This window comes from Mustelus asterias, chromosome 2, assembly GCF_964213995.1.
Source record: "Mustelus asterias chromosome 2, sMusAst1.hap1.1, whole genome shotgun sequence".
NCBI lineage: Eukaryota > Metazoa > Chordata > Chondrichthyes > Carcharhiniformes > Triakidae > Mustelus > Mustelus asterias.
In genome coordinates this window covers 2,095,898-2,123,626 of record NC_135802.1, presented here as the reverse complement: position 1 = coordinate 2,123,626, position 27,729 = coordinate 2,095,898, and the positions used below count along the sequence as shown (strand labels likewise).

At 47.2% G+C, this 27,729-nt stretch overlaps 1 pseudogene across 2 annotated transcripts; it reads left to right on the top strand.

Moving 5' to 3' along the window:
• On the top strand, positions 1–26,434 carry LOC144504523 (plectin pseudogene; annotated as a pseudogene). Of its 2 annotated transcripts, XR_013499654.1 has the most exons (3): positions 1–113; positions 5,640–5,817; positions 22,418–26,434. The product of XR_013499654.1 is annotated as a plectin pseudogene, transcript variant X1 (transcript). The 2 variants fall into 2 exon arrangements; XR_013499655.1 differs by lacking the exons at positions 1–113; positions 5,640–5,817 and adding an exon at positions 17,267–17,287 and having other exon boundaries at positions 22,418–26,428.
• The last annotated feature ends 1,295 nt before the right edge of the window (positions 26,435–27,729 follow it).

Sequence of the window (27,729 nt, the reverse complement as noted above, 5' to 3'; positions counted from 1 at the left end):
CTCCGGTTTCCTCCCACAGTCTGAAAGATGTGCTGGTTCGGTGCATTTACCTGAACAGGTGCCGGAGTGTGGCGACTAGAGGAATTTCAGAGTAACTTCATTGCAGTGTTAATGTAAGTCTAATTGTGACACATAAATAAACTTTAAAACTTTATCCAATTTAAAAGTTATTTGGCAATCGGAGGGGGTTAGAAAAATGTTTCAGGAGGGGTTTAGGGAGTAGTGACTGAGGATATGTGAAGGGGATTGGAACAGGTTTGGGAGAGGCTGTTTGCGAGGGGGGATTTGGGGAGAGGGGGTTTTGGGGGCTTTGGGTAGTGGGGGTTGGGGGGTTTACGGGGAGGGGGAGAGGGGGTTGGGGTGGTTAGGGAGAGGGGGTTGGGGAGAGGGGGTTTAGGGGGGGTTTGGAGAGAGGGGGTTGGGGGGTTTGTGGTGGGGTTTGAACCATGTTGTTGACTCATTGGGAGTCGTGACAATATTCCAATCAATCTCCAGTCCTGATATTTTAATGATGAGGCGCAGTGCTGGCGGCACGGTAGCACAGTGGTTAGCACTGCTGCTTCACAGCTCCAGGGTCCCGGGTTCGATTCCCGGCTCGGGTCACTGTCTGTGTGGAGTTTGCACATTCTCCTCGTGTCTGCGTGGGTTTCCTCCGGGTGCTCTGGTTTCCTCCCACAGTCCAAAGATGTGCGGGTTAGGTTGATTGGCCAGGTTAAAAAAAAATTGCCCCTTAGAGTCCTGAGATGTGTAGGTTAGAGGGATTAGCGGGTAAAATATGTGGGGGTAGGGCCTGGGTGGGATTGTGGTCGGTGCAGACTCGATGGGCCGAATGGCCTCCTTCTGCACTGTAGGGTTTCTATGATTTCTATGATTAGGAACAAATCGGAATTCTGCATTCTGTTCCCAATTCTTGGTGGGACTCCCTGCCCGTCTGCCTAAGGACCTGTGGGGGGAGAATCAGGCCATTCACTCACACACCCAGCCAGCCTGGAAACTCTCAACTCTGAGTATACACCATCCTCAAACTGAAAAGCAACACAGGACATCTGCATTAGGGTTAGGCTCAGGGTTAGGCTTTTGGGGTCAGACAGAGAGACACGTCCCCTTTCCTTCGAGCTCTGCCTCTTTTCTTTCAGTAAGAAGTTTAACAACACCAGGTTAAAGTCCAACAGGTTTATTTGGTAGCAAAAGCCACACAAGCTTTCGGAGCTCTAAGCCCCTTCTTCAGGTGAGTGGGAATTCTGTTCACAAACAGACAGTGTGACATGAACCCAATATTCCGGTTGAGGCCGTCCTCGTGTGTGCGGAACTTGGCTATCAGTTTCTGCTCAGCGACTCTGCGCCTCATTCGCTTGATGAATTCCTCTGTGTCTGCTGCGAGACTGATGGGGTCTATTTTGGTGGTGGGGCAAAAATTAAGCCCTCGGCTGAGAACTTCGATTTCATCTGGTTGAAGTGTGTAGTTGGACAAGTTGACAATGGACTTCCCTGCAGTGGTACTGTTTTCTACTGTGGTACCGGGGGAGGCTTGGTTGCTGCTGGTGGAGATGCCGAGTTTCTCAAGTTTCCTGTTCTTGCTGTGTCTCACGTGAGAACACCATCCACCAGGTACACGGTACATACTCTTGCAACTCGGCCAACGTTGTCTACCTGATACGCTGCAGGAAAGGATGTCCCGAGGCATGGTACATTGGGGAAACTATGCAGACGCTGCGACAACGGATGAATGAACACCGCTCGACAATCACCAGGCAAGACTGTTCTCTTCCTGTTGGGGAACACTTCAGCGGTCACGGGCATTCGGCCTCTGATATTCGGGTAAGCGTTCTCCAAGGCGGCCTTCGCGACACACGACAGCGCAGAGTCGCTGAGCAGAAACTGATGGGAAGTTCCGCACACACGAGGACGGCCTCAACCGGGATATTGGGTTCATGTCACACTATTTGTAACCCCCACAGTTGCCTAGACCTGCAGAGTTTCACTGGCTGTCTTGTCTGGAGACAATACACATCTTTTTAGCCTGTCTTGATGCTCTCTCCACTCACGTTGTTTTGTTTCTTAAAGACTTGATTAGTTGTAAGTATTCGCATTCCAACCATTATTCATGTAAATTGAGTCTGTGTCTTTATAAACTCTGTTTGTGAACAGAATTCCCACTCACCTGAAGAAGGGGCTTAGAGCTTCGAAAGCTTGTGTGGCTTTTGCTACCAAATAAACCTGCTGGACTTTAACCTGGTGTTGTTAAACTTCTTACTGTGTTTACCCCAGTCCAACGCCGGCATCTCCACATCTTTTCTTTCAGCCCATGTCCAGCCCTTGTTGCCTCTGTGATGATTTGCCCTTATTTTGTGGCTTCTTGTCTCCTGGGCCTTTTTCTTATATATTATTACTCCAGTTAGTTTTTTCTTGTGCAGGGTGGTGAATGGGGGTGGGGGGGGGGGGGGGGGGGGGGGCGGGGTACCCTCGTGTGGCAGAAGGAAAGGAGGATTGTGGAGGGGAGAGGAAAACGGGGTGATGGTCTGGTTCTGCCATATTTTAGGTGGTTGGGGGAGGTGGTTGTTGAGGTGGTGTGTGTTAGGGGGAGGGGGCTGTTAGGTTGGGGGTTTATGCGTTTCTGGGGGTTGGGGTGGATGTCAGGGTGGTGTGTGTGTTGGAGAGTTTTTTGGGGGGTTTCCTGGCTGGGGAGGTTTTGCTGAGTCGGACTCTGGTTTTTCGGGGGGAGGGGTGGCAGGTGGGGTACGGGGGGAGGTCAGCCGGTGGGGGGCAAAAGTCCTGGGGGTTTCCTGATAGAGATGTTGGTGGGTGGGCTGTGGACTGAAGGGTGGTTTGTTGTCTTCCCATGTCTTGGCTCTTTTGCCTCCCGTGTGTGGCCGTTAGGGTGGGTGGGAGGAGATAGAACATAGAAAGCCACAGCACAAACAGGCCCTTCGGCCCACAAGTTGCGCCGATCTCATCCCCACCTCTAGGCCTATCTATAGCCCTCAATCCCATTAAATCCCATGTACTCATCCAGAAGTCTCTTAAAAGACCCCAACGAGTTTGCCTCCACCACCACCGATGTCAGCCGATTCCACTCACCCACCACCCTCTGAGTGAAAAACTTACCCCTGACATCTCCTCTGTACCTACCCCCCAGCACCTTAAACCTGTGTCCTCTCGTAGCAACCATTTCAGCCCTTGGAAATAGCCTCTGAGAGTCTACCCTATCCAGACCTCTCAACATCTTGTAAACCTCTATCAGGTCACCTCTCATCCTTCGTCTCTCCAGGGAGAAGAGACCAAGCTCCCTCAACCTATCCTCATAAGGCATGCCCCCCAATCCAGGCAACATCCTTGTAAATCTCCTCTGCACCCTTTCAATGGCTTCAACATCTTTCCTGTAATGAGGTGACCAGAACTGCGCGCAGTACTCCAAGTGGGGTCTAACCAGGGTCCTATAAAGCTGCAGCATTATCTCCCGACTCCTAAACTCAATCCCTCGATTAATGAAGGCTAGTACGCCGTACGCCTTCTTGACCGCATCCTCCACCTGCGAGGCCGATTTAAGAGTCCTATGGACCCGGACCCCAAGGTCCTCCTGATCCTCTACACTGCTAAGAATGGTACCCTTCATATTATACTGCTGCTTCATCCCATTGGATCTGCCAAAATGGATCACTACACACTTATCCGGGTTGAAGTCCATCTGCCACTTCTCCGCCCAGTCTTGCATTCTATCTATGTCTCGCTGCAACTTCTGACATCCCTCCAAACTATCCACAACACCACCTACCTTGGTGTCGTCAGCAAACTTACCAACCCATCCCTCCACTTCCTCATCCAGGTCATTTATGAAAATGACAAAAAGCAAGGGTCCCAGAACAGATCCCTGGGGCGCTCCACTGGTCACTGACCTCCATGCAGAGAAAGACCCCTCCACAGCCACTCTCTGCCTTCTGCAGGCAAGCCAGTTCTGGATCCACAAGGCAACAGCCCCTTGGATCCCATGCCCTCTCACTTTCTCAAGAAGTCTTGCATGGGGGACTTTATCGAACGCCTTGCTGAAGTCCATATAGACCACATCCACCGCTCTTCCTTCGTCAATGTGTTTGGTCACATTTTCAAAGAACTCAACCAGGCTCGTAAGGCACGACCTGCCCTTGACAAAGCCGTGCTGACTACTTTTGATCATACTAAACTTCTCTAGATGATCATAAATCCTGTCTCTCAGGATCCTCTCCATCAACTTACCAACCACTGAGGTTAGACTCACCGGTCGGTAATTTCCCGGGCTGTCCCTGTTCCCTTTCTTGAATATAGGGACCACATCTGCAATCCTCCAATCCTCCGGAACCTCTCCCGTCTCCATCGACGATGCAAAGATCATCACCAAAGGCTCCGCAATCTCCTCCCTCGCCTCCCACAGTAACCTGGGGTACATCCCATCCGGTCCCGGCGACTTACCAACCTTGATGCCATTCAATAGTTCCAACACATCCTCTTTCTTTATGTCCACATGCTCGATCCTTTCTGTCCACCGCAAACCAGCAGTACAACCACCCAGATCCCTTTCCACCGTGAATACTGAGGTAAAGTATTCATTAAGCAGCTCCGCCATTTCTAACGGTTCCGCACAAACTTTTCCCCCTTCACCTTTTAAGGGTCCTCTGCCTTCACATCTCATCCTTTTACTCTTGACATATTTGTAGAAAGCCTTGGGATTCTCCTTAATCTTACCCGCCAAGGCCTTCTCATGACCCCTTCTCGCTCTCCTAATTTCCTTCTTAAGCTCCTTCCTACATCCCGTGTACTCCTCTAAATCCTTAACACCTCCTAGCTCTCTGAACCTTCTGTACGCCTCTCTTTTCTTATTCACCGGGTTCATCACAACCTTCGTGCACCACGGTTCCCGTACCCTGCCAACACCCCCCTGTCTCATCGGAACGTTGTCATGCAGAGCTCCAGACAAACATTCCTTGAAAATCCTCCACTTTCCTTCGGTACTTTTCCCCAAGAATGCCTCCTTCCAATTTACCCGTCTAATTTCCTCCCTGATGACACTGTATTTCCCTTTACTCCAGAGAAACACTTTCCTAGCCTGCCTGATCCTATCTCTTTCCAATGCTATCGTGAAGGAGATAGAATTATGATCGCTATCCCCAAGATGCTCACCACCGAGAGATCCTCCACCTGTCCAGCCCTGGTGGAGGATCTCTCGGTGGGTGAGCATCTTGGGGATAGGTTGGGGTCAGGGCTGGGGTTTGGGTTAGGAATAGGGCTGGGTTTAGGGTTAGAGTTGGGGTTGGTGTTAAGGCTGGGGTTTGGGTTAGGAATAGGGGTGGGGCAATGGTTAGGGTTGGGGTTAGGATTAGGCTTGGGGTTCGAGTTGGGGTTAGGTTCGGGTTAGGGTTAAGTTTAGGATTAGGGTTCAGGTTCGGGATTAGGGTCAGGTTCGGGTTAGGATTAGGAATTAGGGTCAGGTTAGGGTTCGGGTCAGGGGTAAGGTGTGAATGGGTGTTTGGTGTTTGTAGTTTGCTGAAGGGTCCTTTTGACGCTAAATATGAAGTCTGTTTCTCGGCACTGATGAGGCAGAGCCTCTGGGCAGTTTGTGTTTTGAGCTGGCTCTGATTTCTAACCATCCCCTGCGTTCCTTGTGGCAGGTTTGGGCTGGTTTGGATCGGCCTCGCCTCCGCACTGGAATCCAAAACCTGCTGAGGCAAACTTTGTTCAAATATCAGGGCGGTGACTGACCCTGCATAAAGCTCCAGCTCCGGAACAAGCAGGGACAGAGGCGGACACAAGGCGGAGGGAGCTGTGTCAGGTTGCAGCGGCGGACAGGTAGGTAGGTGAATGCCAGCACTTTCTCTGCTGTCGCTTTCTCCCTTTCCTCTTTAGGGACAGGTTCACACATTTAATCTTGCTAATGGGAAACTGCGAATTCCAGCCGGAAACAATTCTAAACTTTCAACTGCCACAGAGAAGGCAACTGGGCAGAAATTGGTGCCAGGAACACTGTCCATTCAAATAAACCCCTATTCGCTGGCAGGGGTTACAGAAAAAAGATGGGATATTAAAGGATGCGGGGAGTGAGGGGGAGAGTGGGATTAGACTGCGTGGGATATTAAAGGGTGTGGGGAAAGAGGGGGAGAGTGGGAATAGACTGGGTGGGATCTTAAAGGGTGTGGGGAGTGAGGGGGAGAGTGCGATTAGACTGGGTGGGATCTTAAAGGGTGTGGGGAGTGAGGGGGAGAGTGGGATTAGACTGGGTGGGATATTAAAGGGTGTGGGGAAAGAGGGGGAGAGTGGGAATAGACTGGGTGGGATCTTAAAGGGTGTGGGGAGTGAGGGGGAGAGTGCGATTAGACTGGGTGGGATCTTAAAGGGTGTGGGGAGTGAGGGGGAGAGTGGGATTAGACTGGGTGGGATATTAAAGGGTGTGGGGAAAGAGGGGGAGAGTGGGAATAGACTGGGTGGGATCTTAAAGGGTGTGGGGAGAGTGGGATTAGACTGGGTGGGATATTAAAGGGTGTGGGGAAAGAGGGGGAGAGTGGGATTAGACTGGGTGGGATATTAAAGGGTGTGGGGAAAGAGGGGGAGAGTGGGATTAGACTGGGTGGGATATTAAAGGGTGTGGGGAAAGAGGGGGAGAGTGGGAATAGACTGGGTGGGATATTAAAGGATGTGGGGAAAGAGGGGGAGAGTGGGATTAGACTGGGTGGGATATTAAAGGGTGTGGGGAAAGAGGGGGAGAGTGGGAATAGACTGGGTGGGATATTAAAGGGTGTGGGGAGTGAGGGGGAGAGTGGGATTAGACTGGGTGGGATATTAAAGGGTTTTAGTTGTAATTAATGAAGTTTCAGATAAGGTTAACAATAAGACAGGTAGTGAATTGGTCTCAGTGCGAGGAGACTTCCTATCACACCTTTCACCGTCGCCTGATGATCTAACACAATTTATGGCCAAGAAGGATTTTTGAAGTAAATAGCAGCCGAGTTCTGCAAATACTGCAGGGGAATCGCTGAAAATACTCCGCAGGTCTGACAGTATCTGTGGAAAGGAAATCAGAGTTAACAATTTCATTCACGTATGAATGTCCTTCAGACAGTGACTCTGTTGCAAAGAAGAGTCATATTTGACTTAAATACTTCCAGTTTTTAACTTCACAGATTCTGCCAGAGCTGATGAGTATATCTGGTATTCAGTGTTTTATTTAGTGATTTGTGAAGTATAATTACTGTTGGAATGTATGACACACAATAGCCGGGTCCATCACAGTGACCACAAATCTTTTTTATAATTTGGTTGCGAGATAAATATGGACCATGGAGGGCACCGTCTGCATTGCCCCTCAGGTAATACTGCACATCAGTATCACACCGAGAAGTGTGAACCACTCCAGTATCTCCACACTGACACGTGCATGATGTTCATTGTGTGGTCGCAAACCGGTTGAACATTCAGGGAGTGGAACCGTTTTCTATTGTCGGAGACAGTGCCTGATGTTTTGGGGACTGCAGGGTGACATGTGGGCAATCACTAGCCCCCTGCACGTATGGCATTCTGTCAATGGCAGCAAAGCCTGCAGCCCGGGTTTCCTGCTGGACCTGGCCCATGTCAAAATTGATGCACTGGCATCCCAGGCAAACAAGGTATCCATCACCTCATGGACACATCTGTGGATGAGGACTGGGAAATTCCACTGAGATACCTGCTGGCAGTCTGGAAGGACCCCTCTGTGAAAGAGTTGAGGGCCGCCATAACCTTCACAGCCACTGGGAGCATACGGGTGGCTGTGTGGGGGTCCCCATTGGGAACTCCTGAAGCACAGACATGGGGGGAACCACCTGGATGTCTGCTGCCATGGTTTCCAGGAATGGCTTGCAGTTCAGACACATGGTGGAGACGCACCCTTGTGACTGGCACAAGATGGGTTCCCAGAGACCATGCAGTTAACACCTGCCGAACTCCATTGATTAGAGCAGGAGCTGACAGGCTACGGGTCCTGACAATATTCCGGCAATAGTACTGAAGACTTGTGCTCCAGAACTTGCTGCTCCCTCAGCCAAGCTGTTCCAGTGGAAAATGACCCAGGTATGTCCTGTACCGAGAAAGCAGAGCAAATCCAACTCAGCCAATTACCGCCCAATCAGTCTGCTCTCGATCATCAGTAACGTGATGGAAGGGGACATCGACAGCGCGAGCAAGCAGCACCTGCTCAGCAATAACCTGCTCAGTGAGGCCCGGTTTGTGATGCTGCAGTGGTTCAAGGAGGCAGCTCACCACCACCTTCTGAACTAGGGATGGGCAATAAATGCTAAATTTAAGTTTATTTATTATTGTCACAAGTAGGCTGACATTAATTTGATTTGATTTATTATTGTCACATGTATGAACAATGAAAAGTATTGTTCCTTGCGCGCTATACAGACAAAACATACCGTTCATAGAGAAGGAAAGGAGAGAGTGCAGAATGTAGTGTTACAGTCATAGCTAGGGTGTAGAGAAAGATCAACTTAATGCAAGGTAGGTCCATTCAAAAGTTTGACAGCAGCAGGGAAGAAGCTGTTCTTGAGTCGGTTGGTACGTGACCTCAGACTTTTGTATCTTTTTCCCGATGGAAGAAGGTGGAAGAGAGTATTTCCAGGGTGCGTGGGGTCCTTAATTATGCTGGCTATTTTGCTGAGGCAGCGGGAAATGTAGTCAATGGATTTGAGGCTGGTTTGAGTGATGGATTGGGCTACATTCACGACCTTTTGTCATTTCTTGCAGTCTTGGGCAGAGCAGGAGCCATACCAAGCTGTGCTTAACACTGCAATGAAGTTACTGAGAAAATAAATGCGAGGTGATGCATTTTGGCAAATTGAACCAGGGCAGGACTTACTCAGTTAATGGTAGGGCGTTGGGGAGAGTTATAGAACAAAGAGATCTAGGGGTACATGTTCATAGCTCCTTGAAAGTGGAGTCACAGGTGGACAGAGTGGTGAAGAAAGCATTCGGCATGCTTGGTTTCATTGGTCAGAATATTGATTACAGGAGTTGGGACGTCTTGTTGAAGTTGTACAAGACATTGGTAAGGCCACATGTGGAATACTGTGTGCAGTTCTGGTCATCCTATTATAGAAAGGATATTATTAAACTAGAAAGAGTGCAGAAAAGATTTCGAGTCATAGAATCATAGAGGTTTGCAGCATGGAAACAGGCCCTTCGGCCCAACTTGTCCATGCTGTCCAGTTTTTACTATCAAGCTCCTCCCAGCTGTCCACGTTTGGCCCATATCCCTCTATACCAATTTTTTTTTAAGGTTTTCAAAACATTTTTATATCTAGTTTACTTTGTTGGAAACAAAGGTCTGTTTGTGAAAACCTGCATTTCAGACCATGAGCAGTGACATTTTGCAAAATATAAAAGAAGAAATTTGTAATTGAATGTTTTATATAGATTGTGACTATCTGAAAATATGTGAAACATTGATTTAAAAAAAATACATTTCTGTCAGCGCATGAAACACCCAATTGGTCTTTCAGTACAGATTATCTTTAATATACACTGCCTCTTCTGTACACAACCTTGTACAACCAACATCTGTTTTCTGTGCAGAGATCCCACGTGCAGAAATGACTTGAGGTCAGCAAATGTTCTGAAATTCAGACAGTATGCATCAGTATTTTCCCACAGGACCCCTTCAGATAAATGTACAACGCATTTCAGTTTTCAGTAAAACAAGACTATGAAGCAATATATCAAACAAATACCTGGTGTAAAAAAATCTGCTTAACTGCAGTTTGAGGTAATGTGAACAGGAAACTCTTTTTTTGGCCGAGAGCAGGAATAACATTAAGAACTCATCGCATTAAATGAAAAAAAATCTGCAAAAAACTGATGTCAATATCATAATTTCCTCTGAGAAAATTAAAAGCTACAACATGGCGGTATCTGGCATTGTGATAAAAACTGATTCAGAAAAATAGCAGCAAAACACAATGACAAAAAATAACTTTAATTTCAAACTAAGCGGGGAACATTTCCATAGCAGCTCAAAAAAGGAGTGTCCACTCCATTTCTTACAATCACACAAAACATCTCTCCACCACATTCTCCTCATACCACAACTCCAAACTCAGCTTAGTTTTATTCCCTCCCCTCTACTATCTTCCAGCGTCAGTACATACCAAAATGTGCAAACATTCTATCAACACCTAACGTGGGGTGAAAAAAAAATTATAGTCATAGAGGTTTACAGCATGAAAACAGGCCCTTCGGCCCAACTTGTCCATACCACCCTTTTTTTTAACCCCCTAACCTAATCCCAATTGCCCGCGTTTGGCCCATATCCCTCTATACCCATCGTACCCATGTCACTATCTAAATGCTTTTTAAAAGATAAAATTGTACCCGCCTCTACTACTACCTCTGGCAGCTTGTTCCAGACACTCACCACCCTCTGTGTGAAAAAACTGCCCCTCTGGACACTTTCGTATCTCTCCCCTCTCACCTTAAACCTATGCCCTCTAGGTTTAGACTCCCCGACCTTTGGGACCAGGATTTGGGACGACTATTTTTTTTCTTCTCCAGGAAGATCAATTCTGCTAAAATTGAAACAATGGTGTTTCATTCTTGTGGTGGTGAAAGGGAAAAAACAGGATATATAAATGGGCCTGAACCTTAGAAATCTATCTATACAGAAATGACAATGAATCCAGCCCTACAGCAGTTTGAACATGTAACAGCAGCAGCCTTTTCAGGTTTTCCTGCCTCATCTCACTCATCTGGAACTAGCCTTCCAGAAGCACCAACATTACCTCATGTTTCCATTAGACCATGGAACTGAATACAGAAAGAAAAAATACCTGGTCTCAAGAGATTGTGATTTACTAAGATGCTACCGGGACTTGATAGTTTGAGTTATAAGGAGAGGCTGGAAAGACTGGGACTTTTTTCTCTGGAGCGTAGGAGGCTGAGGGGTGACCTTATAGAGGTCTATAAAATAATGAGGGGCACAGATCAGCTAGATAGTCAATATCTTTTCCCAAAGGTAGGGGAGTCTAAAACTAGAGGGCACAGGTTTAAGGTGAGAGGGGAGAGATACAAAAGTGTCCAGAGGGGCAATTTTTTCACATAGAGGGTGGTGAGTGTCTGGAACAAGCTGCCAGAGGCAGTAGTAGAGGTGGGTACAATTTTGTCTTTTATGGGCAGCACGATGACACAGTGGTCAGCACTGCTGCCTCACAGCGCCAGGGATCCGGGTTCAATTCCGGCCTCGGGTCACTGTCTGTGTGGAGTTTGCACATTCTCCCTGTATCTGCATGGGTTTCCTCCGGGTACTCCGGTTTCCTCCCACCGTCCAAAGATGTGCGGGTTAGGTTGATTTGCCATGCTATATTGATCCTTAGTGTCAGGGGGATTAGCAGGGTAAATATGTGGGGCTACAGGAATAGGGCCTGGGTAGGACTGTGGTCGGTGCAGACTCGATGGTCCGAATGGCCTCCTTCTGTACTATAGGAATCCTGCGATTGATTCTATGATAAAAAGCATTTAGACAGTGACATGGGTAAGATTGGTATGGAGGGATATGGGCTAAACGTGGGTAATTGGGACTAGCTTAATGGTAAAAATTGGGCTGCATGGACAAGTTGGGCCGAAGGGCCTGTTCCCATGCTATAAACCTCTATGACTCGATGACTAAGTCAAAGGGAAGTAAAGTGGGGACAGAAACAAAAGACAGTAAGGGGAAAAGTGGAAGGCAGAGAAACCAAAGACAAAAAGTGGCCTTGGAAATAGTGGATGCACTGGTGATCATTTTCCAGAATTCTATAGACTCTGGAAGAATTCTAGTGGATTGGAGGGTAGCTAATGTAACCCCACTTTTTAAAAAAGGGAGAGAGAATATGGGGAATTATAGACCGGTTAACCTGCCATTGGTGGTGGGGAAAATGCTGGAGTCAATTATTAAGGATGTAATAACTGAGCATTTGGAAAGCGCGACAGGATTGGTCCAAGTCAGCATGGAGTCACTAAAGGGAAATCGTGCTTGACAAATCTTCTGGGATTTTTTGAGGATGTGACCAGTAGCGCGGACAAGGGTGAACCAGTGGATGTTGTGTATCTGGACTTTCAAAAGGCTTTTGACAAAGTCCCACACAAGAGATTAGTGAACAAAATTAAAGCTCATGGTATTGGGGGTAATGTATTGACGTGGATAGAGACCTGGTTGGCTGACAGGAAGCAGAGAGTGGGAATAAACGGGTCCTTTTCAGAGTGGCAGGCAGTGACTAGTCGGGTACCGCAGGGTTCAGCGCTGGGACCCCAGCTATTCACAATATACATTAATGATTTGGATGAAGGAATTGATGCAATATCTCCAAATATACAGAGGACACTGAGCTGGGTGGCAGTGTGTGCTGTGAGGAGGATGCTAAGAGGCTGCAGGGTGACTTGGACAGGCTGGCTGAGTGGGCAAATACTTGGCAAATGCAATATAATGTGGATAAATGTGAGGTTATCCACTCTGGTGGCAAAAACAGGAAGGAAGATAATTATCTGAATGCTGGCAGTTTAGGAAAAGGGGAAGTGCAAAGTGACCTGTGTGTCATGGTGGAACAGTCGCTGAAGGTTGGCATGCAGGTACAGCAGACAGTGAGGAAAGCTAATGGCATGCTGGCCTTCATAGCAAGAGGATTTGAGTATAGGAGTAAGGATGTCTTGCTGCAGTTATACACGGCCTTGGTGAGATATTGTGTGCAGTTTTGGTCAGCTGGTCTGAGGAAGGACATTCTTGCTATTGAGAGAGTCCAGCGAAGGTTCACCAGACTGATTCCTGGAATGGCAGGACTGACATATGAAGAGAGACTGGATCGACTGGGCTTGTACTCACTGGAATTTAGAAGAATGAGGGGGGATCTCATAGAAACATATAAAATCCTGATGGGACTGGACAGGATAGATAGAGTCATAGAGGTTTACATCATGGAAACAGGCCCTTCGGCCCAACTTGTCCATGCCGCCCTTTTTTTTTAAACCCCGAACCTAATCCCAATTGCCCGCATTTGGCCCATATCCCTCTATACGCATCGTACCCATGTAACTATCTAAATGCTTTTTAAAAGACAAAATTGTACCCGCCTCTACTACTACCTCTGGCAGCTTGTTCCAGATACTCACCACCCTCTGTGTGAAAAAATTGCCCCTCCGGACACTTTTGTATCTCTCCCCTCTCACCTTAAACCTATGCCCTCTAGTTTTAGAGTCCCCTACCTTTGGGAAAAGATATTGACTATCTAGCTGATCTATGCCCCTCATTATTTTATAGACCTCTATAAGATCACCCCTCAGCCTCCTACGCTCCAGAGAAAAAAGTCCCAGTCTATCCAGCCTCTCCTTATAACTCAATCCATCAAGTCCCGGTAACATTCTAATAAATCTTTTCTGCACTCTTTCTGGTTTAATAATATCCTTTCTATAACAGGGTGACCAGAACTGCACACAGTATTCCAAGTGTGGCCTTACCAATGTCTTGTACAACTTCAACAAGACGTCCCAACTCTTGTATCCAATGTTCTGACCGATGAAACCAAGCATGCCGAATGTCTTCTTCACCACTCTGTCCACCTGTGACTCCACTTTCAAGGAGCTATGAACATGTACCCCTAGATCTCTTTGTTCTGTAACTCTCCACAACGCCCTACCATTAACTGAGTAAGTCCTGCCCTGGTTCAATCTACCAAAATGCATCACCTCGCATTTGTCTAAATTAAACTCCATTTGCCATTCGTCAGCCCACTGGCCCAATTGATCAAGATCCTGTTGCAATTGGAGATAACTTTCCTCACTGTCCACCATGCCACCAATCTTAGTGTCATCTGCAAACTTACTAACCATGCCTCCTAAATTCTGGTCCAAATCATTTATATAAATGACAAATAACAGTGGGCCCGCCACTGATCCCTGAGGCACACCGCTGGTCACAGGCCTCCAGTTTGAAAAACAACCCTCTACAACCACCCTCTGGCTTCTGTCAAGAATGCCGGCAACTCCACATTCTGTCAAGAAGCCAATTTTGTATCCATTTAGATACCTCACCCTGGATCCAGTGAGCTTTAACCTTATGCAACAACCTACCATGCGGTACCTTGTCAAAGGCCTTGCTAAAGTCCATGTAGACAACATCAACTGCACTGCCCTCAGCTACCTTCTTGGTTACCCCTTCAAAAAACTCAATCAAATTTCTGAGACATGATTTTCCACTCACAAAGCCATGCTGACTGTCCCTCATCAGTCCTTGCGTCTCTAAATGCCTGTAGATCCTGTCTCTCAAAATACCTTCCAACAATTTACCCACCACAGATGTGAGGCTCACCGGCCTGTAGTTCCCAGGCTTTTCCCTGCAGCCCTTTTTAAACAAAGGCACAACATTTGCCACCCTCCAATCTTCAGGCACCTCACCCGTGATTATCGATGATTCAAATATCTCAGGGAGGGGACCCGCAATTTCCTCCCTAGCCTCCCACAATGTCCTGGGATACACTTGACTCACCTGATGAAAGGGCAGTGGTCCGAAAGCTCGTGCTACCAAATAAACCTGTTGGACTTTAACCTGGTGTTGTGTGACTACTTTCTGTGCCCACCCCAGTCCAACGCCGGCAACTCCACATTAAGCCTAAGGGGTAAGCCATTCAGGACTGAGATGAGGAAGAACTTCTTCACTCAGAGAGTTGTGAACCTGTGGAATTCTCTACCACAGAAAGCTGTTGGGGCCAGTTTGTTAGATATGTTCAAGAGGGAGCTGGACGTGGTCCTTGTGGGTAAAGGAATCAAGGGGTTATGGAGAGGAAGCGGGAGTGGGAGACTGAAAGTGTATGATCAGCCATGATCATATTGAATGGCTGGAAGGGCCGAATGGCCTACTCCTACCCCTATTTTCTATGTTTCTATCTTCATGGAGGCAATGTAAATCGTAACCAGGCAAAGGTCACACCAATAGCTGCTGTTTACTTTGTCACTCCCATAATGTGAGGTGAGGCAAATATTTCCTCCTGCTGTTCCACAATTTGTTTTGGTGGGATATTTATCAGTTGATGATGAATACAGGAATTATTTTCAGCACACACTACCACAGTGTTTAATGAGAGGGATTACTGTGTGGTGAAAAAGGGAGTTGAATTCACATATCCTGGTTTACCATCACATGAACATAACATTGTGTTGCCTCATCAGTTTACCTTTCAAGATGTAGAGATGCCGGTGTTGGACTGGGGTGGGCACAGTAAGAAGTCTCACAACACCAGGTTAAAGTCCAACAGGTTTATTTGGAATCACGAGCTTTTGGAGAGCTGCCTCTTCATCAGGTGAGTGGAGAGTGTGGGCTTCTAGTTTATCTTCCGATCAGGCTGTCTTTCACTGGGGAGCTCCATGGGTGGGATTTTCCAGCTAAGCCCACTCCAAAACCGGAAAATCTGACCCGAGGTGAATGGACCTGTGCATGATCCGCCCTCCTGCCCGCCCTCCTGCCCGCCCCCCTGCCCGCCCCCCTGCCCGCCCCCTGCCCGCCCCCCTGCCCGCCCCCCTGCCCGCCCCCCTGCCCGCCCCCCTGCCCGCCCCCCTGCCCGCCCCCCTGCCCGCCACCAGAATTGTTTGGGCAGGTAGAGAAAACTCTCCCCCATATCTGTTATCTCCCATTCACTTACAAAAGCAAAATAGTGCAGACGCTGGAAATCTGAAATAGAACACAAGCATGCTGGAAAAGCTCAGCGGGTCTGGCAGCATCTGTGGAGAGAGAAACAGAGTTAATGTTTCGGGTCAAGATGATCTTTCATTGGAACTGGGTTCATCAGGTGTGTGGACAGCAACACTCTTGTTTGATAAGTGCTGGATGGTCAGCACAGGCACCACGGGTTAGGTGGATTGGCCAATGCTAAACTGCCCCTCGTGACAGGGGGAATTAGCAGGGTAAATACATGCGGTTAAGGGGCTCGGGCCTGCGTGGGATTGTGGTCAGTGCAGACTTGATGGGCCGAATGGCCTCCTTCTGCAATGTAGGGATTCTATGATTCTACGATTTCTGTGCTGTGAAACTCTACGGGTGGAATTTACCTGCTTGCCACAGACTATACAAAGGTCCGTTGACCTCGGGTGGGATTTTCCAGTCTTGGTGTGAGTGCGGCTGGAAATTCTGCCCTGTGACTCATATGTATTCCCACACACTGGGGGCAACCCAGGATGGGCAGAAAAACAGGAAAGTTTCTTACCCGTTTTTTGAGCGAGTTCAAATCCCGAATTTTATGCACTTAGTGCATGAAAAAAATGGGCTAAACCATTCCTTACCTGTCAGGGAAGGGGGCGGAGCTTAAATCAGCAGCCAGCCGGCTGCAGCAGCAGAGGGCGCTATGTGGCTGCACATGCACAACGGCAACCAGCAGAAAGCTGACAGGTCTGAGAGAGCTGTCAGGCCTCTGCTGCTGCAGCCGGCCTGGACCCAACACCCCCCCCCCCTATAGAACAAAGAAGAACAAAGAACAATACAGCACAGGAACAGGCCCTTCGGCCCTCCAAGTCCGTGCCGCTCCCTGGTCCAAACTAGACCATTCTTTTGTATCCCTCCATTCCCACTCCGTTCATGTGGCTATCTGGATAAGTCTTAAACGTTCCCAGTGTGTCCGCCTCCACCACCTTGCCTGGCAGCGCATTCCAGGCCCCCACCACCCTCTGTGTAAAATATGTCCTTCTGATATCTGTGTTAAACCTCCCCCCCCTCACCTTGAACCTATGACCCCTCGTGAACGTCACCACCGACCTGGGAAAAAGCTTCCCACCGTTCACCCTATCTATGCCTTTCATAATTTTATACACCTCTATTAGGTCGCCCCTCATCCTCCGTCTTTCCAGCTATCTTGGGGGCCTGCAGTTGATCGCGAGCCCCACACTGCCCAGATCAATTGCGCTTCTTCCCCCCCACCGATACAATGCAGAGTGACAGCGGGCAATGCCAAGGGACCGTCGGGCAGTGCCAGGGTTCCAGTAAGTGAGTCGCGACAATTGCATCCTGGAATCATTAAATCAACGTTAATTGTGTTTTACATCTATTTAAATATATTATTCAGCCTCTCACTGGAAATGTGCGAGAAATTGATCACGGCGGGTATCCAGTGCCGAGAAGACGATGAGAGGTTTGGAATCGAGTGTGAACCCGATTTCTCGGTTCTTGCGCGATTTTACCAGCTCATGCTGCCCAATCAGCATTAACTCTCGATATCTTCCTGTAAGCTCCAACCTTCTCCTTCACCATTAACAGATTGTTTCTCTGCTCTGTACCTCAGTAATAAACTCTTTTTATCATCACCTTTAGATAAGCCGTTACAATGGCATGATTGCATACACACGACCCCTTCTATAACATGGGGCAAAGTCCCTGAAGTACCCGGCGAATCAAATAAACTGAGTGGGAGCTTCATGTGAAAATATGTTACTAATAATTGTGATTAGCATCAAGTGGCTGATCTCATCACTGCCTCAGCAGCCAGATGGACTCACTCCCTGTTCTCATACTGCTTCCCTTATGTTGATGTTTATTATTCTCCAGAAATTCTCCATTCTGTTTATTTTTGTCTCCTTATCTTTACACATTAGTCACAGAGTCTGATTGTTCTGTCACACCCATTCTTCATTCTGAGCAGAGTACAGTCATTAGTATTTTTCACTGGAAAGACGGAGGTTGAGGGGAGACCTGATAGAGGTCTACAAAATGATGAGAGGCACAGACAGGGTGGATAATCAGAGGCTTTTTCCCAGGGTGGAAGTGTCAATTACAAGGGGGCAGAGGTTCAAGGTGAGAGGGGGAGAGTTTAAGGGAGATGTGCGGGGGAAGTTTTTCACACAGAGAGTGGTGGGTGCCTGGAACGCGCTGCCAGAGGAGGTGGTGGAAGCAGGAACATTAGCAACATTTAAGAGGCATCTGGATGGGTCCATGAATAGGGAGGGAATAGAGGGACACGGACTGGGTAAGGGCAGAAGGTTATTTTTAGTTCAGTTAGGGAATAATGATCAGCACAGGCTGGGAGGGCCGAAGGGCCTGTTCCTGTGCTGTACGTCTCTTGTTCCTTTGTAATATTCCACACGAATCTCATCCTGCATATTCTTCAAATCTCTAAATCTTTCCATCTACACAGACACATTTAACCCATCAAGAAGGGAAGGTACAGATCTCCTGAGTGACACTGTACAGCCTGAGAAAGGTTCTGTGTTGCAGTGATCCTGGGCATTTGCAACCAGGACATCCGGTTCCGGCTGAGTCTGAAACGGAACAGCACAGCTTTCCACTGTCTATCTGGCAAGGATAAGAGAGACCAGCCAAGAAAGCACATGGCCCTGTTTACCACACTCAGTGCCCTGTCCCAGTACTGATCTGAAGGTCTCGAGTCTTTTAATGAATGAGTGGATGGCTGGCTGGCTGGGCGAGTGAGTTGTCAGATTGGATGGAGTTGTTGGGTCAGGTTGTGGGGTAGGCAGTCTGATCAGGGTGAGTAGTTGGCACAGTTGCACAGTGGCACAGCGGTTAGCACTGCTGCCTCACAGCGCCAGGGACCCGGGTTCGATTTCCGGCTTGGGTCACTGTCTGTGTGGAGTCTGCACGTTCTCCCCATGTCTGCGTGGGTTTCCTCCAGGTGCTGCGGTTTCCTTCCACAGTCTGAAAGACGTGCTGGTTAGGGTGCATTGGCCATGCTAAATTCTCCCTCAGTGTACCCGAACAGGCGTCAGAATGTGGCGACTAGGGGAATTTCACAGTAACTTCTTTGCGGGGTTAATGTAAGCCTACTTGTGACTAATAAATAAACTTTTTCTACTTTTTTTAGTTGGCTTGGATAGAGGAGTAATTGGGACAGATAAGGGGGGGGGATTAATTGGGTTGGCTGGGCAATTGGGTTGGGGGATGTGTTGGGTTCAGAGGGGGTATGGTTGAGTCAGTGAGGGTGTGATTCAGTCAGACAGGTGACTGGATGGGTCAGTTGTGGATTCTCAGTTCAGTTAGGAGTTTCAACCAGTGAACCAGTGCAACATTTCCAGGTAAGTACCCAGGTAAAGCTGGGTTCACCATTGCAAACATTGGTGCAGGGTAAAGGGTGGTACAATGGTTAGCACCATTGCCTCATAGCTCCAGGGACCCAGGTTCAATTCTAGCCTTGGGTCACTGTCTGTGTGGAGTTTGCACATTCTCCCCGTGTCTGCGTGGGTTTCCTCCGGGTGCTCCGGTTTCCTCCCACAGTCCGAAAGATGTGCGGGTTAGGTGGAGCCATGGTAAATGTATGAGTTACAGGGATAGGGTGGGGTAGAGCGCCTGCGTTAAATATTCTGTCAGAGAGTCGGTGCAGACTTGATGGGTCGAATGGCCTCTTCTGCACTGTAGGGGATTCTATGATTCTATGAGTCCAGCAGAAGTTGAGCAATTCCAATGCATGTACGCACCAGGAATTCTGCAAGGTCCCATTTTCCAAAATTTCATTGTTCTGAGCATTGGAGGATTTGGGCAAAAGAGATAAATCAGGACTCGCATGGCAGTCAGAACACTGAGAGGCACTCAGGAGGAAAATCCACCCATATGGAGCTACACAGCAATAGCACTGATCTCAAAAAGGAAGACATCAAACAGAGCAGCACATTGCATTGAAAGAAATCTCACTCATCTATTTATGGGATAACGAGAGCAGTCCATTCAAGTATTAGAATCATGGAACTTTCCATTTTCCTATATAACATACTTTTAAATTCACTCACAGGATGTGTGTGTCGCTGGCTAGACCAGTATTTATTGCCCATCCCTAATTGCCCCTTCAGAAGGTGCTGGTGAGCCGCCTTCTTGAGCCGCTGCAGTCCTGAAGTGTAGGTACACCCACAGTGCTGTTAGGGAGGGAGTTCCAGGATTGTGACCCAGCGACAGTGAAGGAACGGCCGATATATTTCCAAGTCAGGATAGTGAGTGACTCGGAGGGGAATCTCCAGGTGGGGGTGTTCCCAGGTATCTGCTGTCCTTGTCCTTCTAGATGGAAGTGGTCACGGGTTGGAAGGTGCTGCCTAAGGAGCCTTGGTGAGTTGCTGCAGTGCATCTTGTAGATGGTACACACGGCTGTCACTGTGCGTTGGTTGTGGAGGAATTGATGCCGTACTGGGTCAAATGCTGCCTTGATGTCAAGGGCTGTCACTCCCACCTCACCTCTGGAATTCAGCTCTTTTGTCCATGTTTGAACGAAGGCTGTAATGAGGTCAGGAGCTGAGTGACCCTGGTGAAAACCTGACAAACCCAAACCGGGCATCACTAAGCAGGTTATTGCTGAGCAGGTGCTGCTTGATAGTGCTGTCGATGACCCCTTCCATCACTTTACTGATCTCACAGAGACCATTCATCAGTAAGAGCCTCTTCCAGAACACTTTTGCTTAGCATAGAATGAGGAACCATCCATTTAGTTTTGTTGAAGCTGCTGGATTATTGTGTGTGGTTCAACAAAGGAATTATCTGGGATTACGTGGCATGTCAGCTGCCCTAGATCATTATATTAGATGAGTAATGTCTCTATAGACTGCATTGTAGGGTGCAAAAGTGGAACCAGACAGGATAATCTAAAGTAGTAGCTCTTTTTCTTGACTAATAATCAATAGAACAGGGGTTCAAACATCGTCATGCGATTTTGAATTCAGTGTAAAAATAAGTTAAAATAAAATCTTCTGCTATTAAAAGTGAGGATAAAACTGTTGCTTTGTAAAAAACCCTGTTCAGTAATGGAACAGGAAACTTGTTGGCCTTACCTGGTCGGGTCTATATGAAACTTCAACCAACGCCAACATAATTGGCCGACCTACCTCTGAAGTGGGTGAGCAAGCCACAACAAAAACAGACAATGCTGGAAAATCTCAGCGGGTCTGACAGCATCTGGGGAGAGAGAATAGAGCCAACGTTTCAAGTCTGGGTGACCCTTCAGGTGAACAAGCCCTCAGTCTTGAGCAGTTGTTGAAGAAGCCAGCTCACCACCAACTTCTCAGGGCAACTGGGGTTGGATAATGATGCCATTCTCACCAGTGAGGGTCATAAGGGAAGTGCTACTGCCTGTTGTGGTGAGGTACTAATCTTCAACATCAACACCAGGGTCCTGATCCATTGATCTGCAGAGAACTCCTTTATTGGACCTGACTCTATTACAAAGGCCCCAACGTGTTGGGGAGCGAATGAGCAGGTATTTCTGGCTGTAAGTGATCTGTGCACAATTTCAATTGAGAATAGAAAGTAATACATGTAAATTACCCACACTTTAAGTATTGAACCCATGTAAATGTTGGAATGAACCAATGATCTGTTGTAGTGTCAGCTGACCCAGTAAACTATATAACCAATGATGAAATGATGTGGTGATCAGCTGACTCAGTATAAATAAGAAGCTGCTGGGGTTTGTGGGAACTCGGAATGGCCCAGGGTGAGGCCTTAGTGTTGGAGTAATAAAGTTTCTTTATTAAACCTATTTCTTTGATTTATAAGGTGCAGTAAGTTTTATTTTATTGCCTACATCTGGAGAGTTCCATCTGGTGGATCAACAATAAATACCAGGGTCTTTTATTTGTGGGAGCCAGCTCCCTGAGGAAACTCAAATTCGGGTCTGAGGGAATATTTCTTCTCTCAGAGGGTCTTTTGTCCGTTGAGTTCCCTTCCCCGGAGAGCTGTGGAGGCTGGCTCACATTGAATATATTTCGGGCTGAGTTGCACAGATTTTTGATTGAGGGAGTTGAGGGTTATGGGAGGAACAGGCTGAAGAATGGAGATAAGACCACAATCACATCAGCCATGATCTTATTGAATAGCAGAGCAAGCTCAATGGGCCAAATGGCCTCCCCCTATTTCTTATTAACTTATGTTGCTGTTACTGTGCTCCATCTCAGCCAGGAATCTACCTCCTGTTTAGAGCAATCAATTTCTCCCATTCCCAATTCTGAACCCAATCTCCCAAACCTGATCCCCAATTGCCAGCCTGTGTGATTCCCGACCAGATTCAGCCCCGACTCCAATACAGCTACTGGACCTGTGATTGCTGAAAGGTGCTGAACCATGAAGTTAACTTGATGTTCAGCGCTGATATCCAGAACTCTGAGGCCATGCCAGCCCCAGTGTAGTGAGGCTTGATCCGCAATGGGCTAAGGGAATGTAGCCAGTCATTGCCCAGGTTAACATTTGGGCCGTGACATTACCTGGCTGGAGTTTTAAAACATCCCATCATATTGCAGTTATTCTCCTATTCAAGTATAAGACAATGATTAAGAGTTAGTTTAATCTACCATAGAACTGTATAGAATACAACATGGTATTCCACTGCTCCAGAATAGTTTATTGGCTGTATATTGTTAGGATTCAGGAAATGTAACTATAGTCCAGCTGTGACCAATAATGATGTTTTGTGTCTTTGAATGATAGTCACTGATACTTGTGTGGAATCGGCGTCACAGACACCAACACTCAGAGACAATGGACAAACCTGGGCAGAGAGAAGCTGACATGAATACGGTCACAGAGCTTTCTTCCCCTGTGACTACAGGTGATCAATGTAAGGCCAACGGTCTCAGCAAGCAATCCCTGGAAAGGTCACCCAGCGGTGATGACACTGTGTCAGAGGCCTCCCAGAAACAGAACTGTGTCAGATTCCAAAAGGGCGAAAGTAGCATCGCTGGCCTCCTGATTCATTCAACCAATGAAAAGATGAGTATCTACCAAGCCATGAAGAAGGAGCTACTGAGTCCAGGAACAGCCCTGTTGCTGCTGGAGGCACAGGCAGCTACTGGCTTCATCATTGACCCTGTAACAGAACAAAAGCTGTCTGTGACGGAGGCGCTCCAGGGAGGAATCATTGGAAGGAATGTGTATGATAAACTGCTTTCTGCAGCAAAGGCAGTATCAGGTTATAAAGACCCTTACACAGGGAACATCATCTCCCTCTTCCAAGCAATGAAGAAAGACCTGGTTGTACATTCTCACGCAATCCGTTTACTGGAAGCTCAGGTGGTGACCGGTGGCATCATTGACCCACTCACAGGTCACCGTATTCCTCTGGATGTTGCCTATCAGAAAGGAATATTTGATCATGAGTTGAACAAGATGCTCTCTGACCCCAGTGATGACACCAGAGGGTTCTTAGACCCCAATACACAAGAGAACCTCAGTTACCTGGAGTTGAAGCAGAGATGTGTGACTGACCCTTCCACAGGTTTCTGCCTGTTAGTTGTGACAGATCGGGTACTCGGGGGAATCCAGATTCAAGTGGATGCAAAATCCAAGGAGATCTTGAGAAAGACTTTGGTATCAGTAAAATACGGCAGGTTCAGAGACAGGGAAGTGACGTTATGGGAAATTCTCAATTCTGAATACTTCACCAAAGATCAAATGGAGGAATTTATCAAAAATTTCAAATCAGGAAAAGTCACAGTTGAAACAATTGTCACCAAAGTCACCACAACCATTCAACAGGCAGAAAGGAAGAAGCAAGTGACATTTCGTGGTCTGAGGCGCAGGGTGTCTTCGAAGCAATTGTTGGATTGCAAGATCATTAACCAGAAAATATTTGATGAACTACAGCAAGGACTAACCACTATGAAAGAGGTCTCACAGCTGGCATCTGTAGAGAGATATCTAACAGGTACATGTAGCATCGCTGGAGTCTTTGTGGAGTCAACCAAAGAGAAGATGAGTATCTATGTGGCAAAGAAGAGGAATCTGCTGATGCCAGGAACGGCCTTGATCCTGTTGGAAGCTCAGGCAGCAACTGGGTTCCTCATTGATCCTGTTAAGAATGCTAAGTTCACTGTCGATGAGGCAGTTAAGGAAAATCTCGTTAGTCTAGATTTCCATCAGAAACTGCTGTCCGCAGAAAGAGCAGTCACTGGTTACAAAGACCCTTATACAGGTGATGTGATCTCTCTGTTCCAGGCTCTGAAGAAAGATCTGATTGTTAAAGACCACGGGATCCGTCTCCTTGAGGCACAGATTGCCACGGGAGGTATCATTGATCCAGTGCACAGTCACCGACTGCCTGTCGACGTGGCCTACAAGCGAGGCATGTTTGATGAGGAGATGAACAAGATCCTTGCTGACTCCAGTGATGATACCAAAGGTTTCTTTGACCCTAGCACTAAAGAGAATTTGACGTACTTGCAGCTGATGGAGAGATGCAAGATTGAGGAGGAAACTGGGCTTCGCCTGTTGTGTCTGAGGGACTTGCGTTATGTAGATAATCAAACAATAGGCGCATTCCAAGGGGCTAAATTCTCCATTGCAAAGGGAAAATTCCAGGGAAGAACGATGTCACTCTGGGAATTTCTCAACTCAGATTACATCACAGATACAAAAAGAAGAGAGATCATTCGAGAATTTATCTCAAAAAGGATAACAATCGAACAGATCATTAGCATCTTCATTAGCATCACGGAAGAAACAGAATGCAGAACTCAGACAGACATCACTGTCAATGGTATTCGAAAGAAGGTTCCTCTTCTGGAGCTGCTGAATTCTGGAGTGACTGATGTCCAGATGTTTGAAGAAGTTCGGACAGGCAAGAAATCAGTTGCAGAATTTCTTCAGGAGACCTCAGTGAGGAAATACCTACAGGGTGACAGCAGCATTGCTGGAGTCATTCTAGAGCATTCCAAAGAGAAGATGAGTATCTATGAGGCAAAGAAGAGGAATCTGCTGATGTCAGGAACGGCCTTGATCCTGTTGGAAGCTCAGGCAGCAACTGGGTTCCTCATTGATCCTGTGAAGAATGCAAAGTTCACTGTCGATGAGGCAGTTAAGGAAAATCTCGTTAGTCTAGATTTCCATCAGAAACTGCTGTCCGCAGAAAGAGCAGTCACTGGTTACAAAGACCCTTATACAGGTGATGTGATCTCTCTGTTCCAGGCTCTGAAGAAAGATCTGATTGTTAAAGACCACGGGATCCGTCTCCTTGAGGCACAGATTGCCACAGGAGGTATCATTGATCCAGTGCACAGTCACCGACTGCCCATCGATGTGGCCTACAAGCGAGGCATGTTTGATGAGGAGATGAACAAGATCCTCTCAGATGCCGGTGACGACACAAAAGGTTTCTTTGACCCCAACAACAAACAGAACCTGACCTACCTGCAGCTGATGGAGAGATGCATTAAAGACACAGAGACCGGTCTCTGCTTGTTGCCAATCACCAACAAGACAGGGAAGGAGAATCTGAGAGGCAGCATCAAAGAAGTTGAGCAATTTTTCAGGAGGGAAGTCATATTTGTCACATCTGGTCAATTCAAAGGGAAGTCTGTCTCAGTCTGGGAATTGATTCATTCAAAACATTTCACTGAAGAGAAGAGGAAGGAGTTGATTGAGAAATACAGCAGGAAGGAGATCAATATGAAGACCATCATCAAAATGATCACCACAATCATTGAGCAAACTCAAACTGAGACAGTCACTCAAACATCTCTTGTCAAATGTGAGACTTTTACTGCTGAAGAGGTTGAAGCTGCATTGAGAAATGAAATGGTGTGCTTCTCTGCCTGGTGTTTCATCTATTCCAAACTCTTCACTGAAGACAGGAGGAAGGAACTGATTGAACAATACCGAAGGAAGGAGATTGATATGCAGACAATCATCACAATCATCCGCACAATCGTAGAGGAAACTCAAACACGCAAAGAAATGTCAATCACTTTTTCTGGTTTGCGATCTGAAATCTCTGCAGAAGAACTGGTAGAGTCTAAGATCATAGACCAAAAAACATTGCAGGATCTGAAGGAAGGTAAGAAGACTGTGCAACAGGTCAGTGACTTGGAATCAGTCAAGAGATATATCCAGGGATCCGACAGCATTGCTGGAGTCTTTGTGGAGTCAACCAAAGAGAAGATGAGTATCTATGAGGCAAAGAAGAGGAATCTGCTGATGCCAGGAACGGCCTTGATCCTGTTGGAAGCTCAGGCAGCAACTGGGTTCCTCATTGATCCCGTGAAGAATGCAAAGTTCACTGTCGATGAGGCAGTTAAAGAAAATCTCGTTAGTCCAGATCTCCGTCAGAAACTTCGATCTGCAGAAAGAGCAGTCACTGGTTACAAAGACCCTTATACAGGTGATGTGATCTCTCTGTTCCAGGCTCTGAAGAACGATCTGATTGTTAAAGACCACGGGATCCGTCTCCTTGAGGCACAGATTGCCACGGGAGGTATCATTGATCCAGTGCACAGTCACCGACTGCCTGTCGACGTGGCCTACAAGCGAGGCATGTTTGATGAGGAGATGAACAAGATCCTCTCAGATGCCGGTGACGACACAAAAGGTTTCTTTGACCCCAACAACAAACAGAACCTGACCTACCTGCAGCTGATAGAGAGATGTATTAAAGACACAGAGACCGGTCTCTGTCTCTTGTTGCTTAAGAAGTGAATGAATTAAATAAAGATTGAATTTCGATAAACTGTTATTTTTCCATTGGTTTTACTGTTCTCACAGCTCCTGAATATCCTGTACGACCACATCCACAATTCCTTATCCTCAAAGAAAAGTTTTGGCATCTCAGATTCTGCCTCCGGGAGAACATCACGACAGAGAAACTCTTAACCCGTGTCCCTCTGTTAGAATTAATGTCATGGCCACTGTTCTCATTATTCAAAGAAATGAAAGGAGCAACCATCTCTTTGAACCTCCCAGCTTCCCTCGTTATAGTCACAGAGGTTTACAGCATGGAAACAGGCCCTTCGGCCCAACTTGTCCACGCCGCCCTTTTTTTAAAATCCCGAAGCTCGTCCCAATTGCCTACATTTGGCCCATATCCTGGCATCGTTTAAGACTTACCTGGATAGTCACATGAGCAGTCTGGGAATGGAGGGATACAAACGAATGGTCTAGTTGGACCAAGGAGCGGCACAGGCTTGGAGGGCCGAAGGGCCTGTTTCCTGTGCTGTATTGTTCTTTGTTCTTTATCCCTCTATACCCATCGTAACCACGTCACTATCTAAATGCTTTTTAAAAAATAGAATTGTACCCACCTCTACTACTACCTCTGGCAGCTTGTTCCAGACACTCACCACCCTGTGTGTGAAATAATTGCCCCTCTGGACACTTTTGTATCTCTCCCCTCACCTTAAACCTATGCCCTCTAGTTTTAGACTCCTCTACCTTTGGGGAAAATATTGACTTTCTAGCTGATCTGTGCCCCTCATTATTTTATAGACCTCTATAAGATCACCCCTCAGTCTCCTACGCTCCAGAGAAAAAAGTCCCAGTCTATCCAGCCTCTCCTGATAACTCAAACCATCAAGTCCCAGCAGCATCTTAGTAAATCTATTCTTTCTATAATAGGGTGACCAGAACTGTACACAATATTCCAAGTGTGGCCTTACCAATGTCTTGTACAACTTCAACAAGACGTCCCAACTCCTGTATTCAATGTTCTGAACAATGAAACCAAGCATGCTGAATGCCTTCTTCACCACTCTGTCCACCTGTGACTCCACTTTCAAGGAGCTATGAACATGTACCCCTAAATTTATTTGTTCTGTAACTCTCCCCAACGCCCGACCATTAACTGAGTAAGTCCTGTCCTGGTTCAATCTACCAAAATGCATCACCTCACATTTATCTAAATTAAACTCCATCTGCCATTCGTTAGCTCACTGGCCCAATTGATCAAGATCCCGTTGCAATCGGAGATAACCTTCTTCACTGTCCACTATGCCACCAATCTTGGTGTCATCTGCAAACTTACTAACCATGCC